This window comes from Egretta garzetta, unplaced genomic scaffold (genome assembly GCF_000687185.1).
Source record: "Egretta garzetta isolate BGI_Z169 unplaced genomic scaffold, ASM68718v1 scaffold246, whole genome shotgun sequence".
Taxonomy (NCBI): Eukaryota; Metazoa; Chordata; class Aves; order Pelecaniformes; family Ardeidae; genus Egretta; species Egretta garzetta.
Window position 1 is genome coordinate 916,516 of NW_009259976.1, and position 4,953 is coordinate 921,468.

Genomic DNA, 4,953 nt, shown 5'->3' on the forward strand with positions numbered 1-4,953 from the left:
CTCCTGTAGGGCTCAGTCAGTGCGGCTGTAGACAGCCCAAGCGCTGGCAGGGTGGGGAGGAGAAAGGCCTAAGCGATAGGGAAAGGAAAACCAACCCGCAAATAAACTGGTCGGTGGTAGCAGCGTAGTTGTGTGTGCCCGTGCTTGTTCTACTAGTGTGTTGCATAAGGAGGGGGGGTGTGCTGGCAAGGTGGGACTGATACAGGGCCTGGAAACGAGCAACAGGTGATGCAGGTTTGGTGATTGCATTGAAACTGCTATATAAGTTTGCAGTGAAAGGTCACCTATGCTAGTGTAGCAGGGTCTGGTGTGCTATGGTGGTGTGTTAGTAGCCTGTTTTAAGTTGAACTCTTGTTAAAGCTGTTTTCATCTATGTAGTTATAGTTGAGATATTGTTTAAGGTGAGTAAAGAGAGTTTCTAAAGGCAGTTAGTAAGGTGTTCTTGCTTCTGTGTTTTTATTTCCAATGAGAAATTTCTATTTGCTTACTGTTTTTCTTAATTTTTCCCCACCCCTGAGAAATGTCTATGTGTGTTTTATCTGTGTCCTTGTCTAAGGCTTGGTGTTTATGCAGGTTTTCAGACAGCAAGTAAGTGTGGTAACCTTTAGGTGAATTTAACATATGGGCCTTAAAGAGGGCAGCATCCAGGCAGAAATTAATGTACATGGTACCTCTGTATTGTATAATCCATAGAACAGCAGGTTGCCACTTAAAAAGTAGGTTCTGCCTGTTTATTTGCTAAACATTTGTCTTACTCTCTGCTGTGAGGCTGGGCGTCTCTTTCTACTTAAGCACTCCTTCTAGTGTTTATGCCAGAGGTATCCTAATCCTTTTGTTGTTGTAAACAACACATACTTAGTCTTCTCTTCTGAAAGTTTTGCTACTTTGTAGCAAACTTTGACTTTGTAACTTATAGGTTTGATGCCCTAGCTGTATTTAGTACTGCTTTTTAAATATTATCAATGTAATTTTTTAATAATCATTACTGGGTTCATACTTTCTCCATAGTATTTTTTGTTTATAGTAGATGTTTATATATGTTATACATGTGTCTGGCAAAAGTGCTTCAATTGCTGCTACTAATTGAACTCACATTTTATTGTATGTGTACTTTGAGTATTATTGTCTGATGCAATTTGCAGTGTGTTCCATAGAACTAAGTGGTTCTGTGGTTCTGGATGTAAATAGTGTAGACACACATGCACTTATCTCATTCATCTTTAGAAGTATGCTATGTTTTAGTAGCCCTTTTAGGCTTCTAGAAGCTGAGATTTTTTCCATACATATCAAATTTCTTGGATATGTTCTTTTATCAAAACCCAAACTAGAATAGTTAGAGGAAATGTTGCATTTTTGTAGAAAAACATAAGCAACTGAGACTCTGTGGTAAGCATCATGCTTTTGAGGCCTGCCCTTATAAGTTACAAAACAGTGTGTTTTGGGCTGGCTTTTGGCATTCAGGAAACCCAAACAGACAAATGTAAAGTAAACATACTCTCCAGTTTCCTGTGGGACCCAGTTCTCCTTGTAGCTCAAGCCATGTTGTTCATACAGGTTGCCATGCCAGAAGTGGAGTGTGTCTGAGGTGCTGGTGCTCTCCCATCTTTGCAGCTGTTGGTGGTTGGGGTGCTTAATATGTGTTAAAGCAGAACTCTTGCTTTATGGCTGCAGATTTATCATCTTCCCTTAAAGCAGCAGTGGCAACCCTGCCCTTTGTTTTGATTGTGGACTTCAGGCAGCTTAAAAGATACAGGTCCATCATGTACAGAACAAAACCTAGCTTTTGAGAGTCCAGCAAAGTTGTGTGAAATCATTCTGTAGGTGACTGTGGTTGTTATTGCACCTGATGTTATAACAGCCCTCTCTGTTATTGTGAAAAATAAAGTTTTGATGCTACAGTCTTCAGCTCTAAGAGACAGTGACTGGGAGGAAAACAAAAAAATTAAATAAATTTTGTTTACAAGAAGACTATTGATTTAATATTTGTAAAGTAATTGTAAGTGATCTTGAAACAGCCTTGTTCTAATCCTGTTCCTGAATCTCCCTGCCAGTTTTTGTGACTTTTTATTATTATTTTTTTATGGATAACAGAGTTTTTCTCTTAAAGAAGCATGGAAACCTCATATGTTTAGAATAAGCAATAAGCACATGTAATGTACTATCAAATGCAAAGTAGACATACCAGAGGAAAAGAAGACTTTCCTCTTGTTTCCCCTTCCTGGCTTAACCTTTATTACATGCAAGGAGGGAAGAACAATTTTTTGCAGAAACTTATCATCTTGGTGCTGCTGACTGGAAAAAAAAATTCTTTTCTTATGTATTTTATTACTGCATTTTCTTGGAAGCAATGGATTATGGTCCTAGAAGTCCTGTTACTCTGCAGTAAGTGGGCATTGCCTCTGCTGTGATTGGGATACATGCGTTTCTGCTAGCAGTCTGCACATGTGCATCATTGCAAGTCTGCAGAGAATTTGAAGGACAGGCACTGGAGCCTAGGTATGGGGAAGCAGTAATGGTTGCTTCATTAACTGCCTCCTCATTCCCTAGGGGGAATCAACACCTGAATTTAATCTAGACACCAAGCCAGGACCAATCAAGATACAGGCAGATGTTTTTTTACCTCTGAACTTCTCTGATTTAAAACTCAGTGTTGTTTTATTGTTATGTTTTATAGGGATAGGGCTAGTTTTTCTTAATTGCAGTGATAAATATAATCATTGTTGAAGGGGGTTGGTGGGTGTTCATTTGTACAGAAGTCTTCGCTTTTGGCATTTGGCCTGAGGAAGGAAGGTGGCCTGTGCCTTGGCTTTCTGCATCTCTTGGGATAAATAAGCCCTTGAGAATGATATAATAGTATCAGTATATGGAATAGTAACTAATATTTTAAATACACAGCTGCTAAAAAGGGGGGGGGGGCCAAATTTGGATGAAATAACTGCAGAGACTGTGGACCGGTGTGAAAGGAAACAGCTGTGATGTTCTATGGTACATATTGTATGTTTTGTTGTATGTGGCAGAATTGTTTCTTGTGGTGTGCTATTTCAGCTTTATGACGTGGCATTCAGCACATTTAAGAGGGCATGTGCTTTCCTGGTACGCTGCTGCTGTTCGTGTTCATTGTTTTTCTTTGGGGATCAGAATGATAATTGATTGTTGTGATATTATAATATCTTTCAATTATTGTTTTTCAGTCTGTGAAAACGTGCTGACTTTTCCTTGCTGCTGTGGTGTGCTTTCTCTCTTCTTCCCTGCTCTTAGTTCTTGATGTACAGTATTGTGCACAGTGAGATCCTACCCAGTGTAGAGTAGGACCTTTAAAGTAAGGACAAGAATTTTGGGATTTCAATCACAAATGTAGCAAACTATAATTTAACCATTCCCTGTAGCGAGTAGGATTTCCACAGTATTAAAAGGAGGCCTTGAATAACTCTGCTTTTTTAAAAAAATATGTATTTATTTGGTTGCCCTATAGAAAAGAACTTTTTTTAGTCAGGAGAAGAAACTTCCATGATTCAAATTCAGCTATGCTCCTAAACCAGGACAAAACTCTTCTCTCAGTCACTTTTTGTGAATTACCCCACCTTTCTGAACTGAATTGGAGAATGTCGTGTATTGTTTAAAGTAAGGCTGTAAGAATAGTAATAATAGGGGGAACAAACCCCCCCAAACAGTAGTGGGTTTTCTGTTGCAATACTTGGTCATCTAAGGGAATACCTGTTTTACCACTGCTCTAAACCTTTGCTGGTTCCTGATCTCTCATGCTGCAAGCATCAAGCTGAAAGAAACACTGAATTTTGTTTTCCTTGTTGGCCTTTGTTCTAATCTTCTAATTTTCTGCAGCCATGTGCAACACCAGAAGATTTCATGGGCATCATGTTGCCTGCTAATTATGTATCATGTTAAGCAGCTGGACAGTTCAGCAACTGTGGGATAACATCTGGATCAATGACATGAAATGTTGATATATACCTTATTGATTTTGAAAGGTGCTGATAGTGGACATATGTTGGTAAAGTACTTTGAAATGCCTGAAATAAAAATGCTATAAAAGTCCAGGATTAAAAGGATAATTCTGTGTTACAGCAGTAGGCAAGACAATAAGTAATAGGGGATTAAAATGACAAATAATGCTTAAATAGTTTAGTGTGTAATAGCTTCATCAAATGTGAATGACACTTCTAACCTTAATGCTTGTTAAATCCAAGGTATTTTTAAAGACAAGAACCCAACAAGAAATGAATGTACATTTGCTGTGTGGTTGGTTGTTATTCTGAAATCTTACTGAGAAACCTAATCATGAGAAGCGGGAAGGACAGGATTTATTAAGTGTTCTCATCTATGACCTCATCAATTCAGAAATGCTTTTTTGCTGTGCTTTCCAGTGTTTTATCTAATTTAGTCTTAACTTCTCTTTCTGTGGGAAAAATATTCTACTTTATATTGTACCTTGCTGTTAAGAAATGTTTTGAGGCTCAGCCTATGCTACCCTCTTCCCTAAGTTCATCCTATTCTTTCATTTATGCCCCTTAGAGTCATGCTGTGTAATTCTTCTCCCTACTGCATGGTTTACATGATAATCCTATTTCTCCATAGCTGCCACCCAGCCAAGCTGACTTATTTAGGTTTTTCATCCTTTTTCAGTGGATATTGAAATGTTTAGTTTAGGAAGCAAACTTAGCTGTAAAACAAAGATATTTTGTTTAAGAGCAACTGAGCATCTCTTTGTGGTCACCCCTGTATCTTTTTTGCTGACTTGTGACTTCCCATTTGCCATGTTGGTTACAAATGTCTTGCTAGAGCAAAGTTTATTCTTCTCTTAAGTTTATTTTTGTCATATATGAATGTGTATGTGAATATGTATAAAAAGCATGTGTAAATACATATAAAAGCATGTGCACAGTCATGTGGTGGTAATGGTGAGATGGGTTGACCTTGGCTGGATGCCAGGTGCCA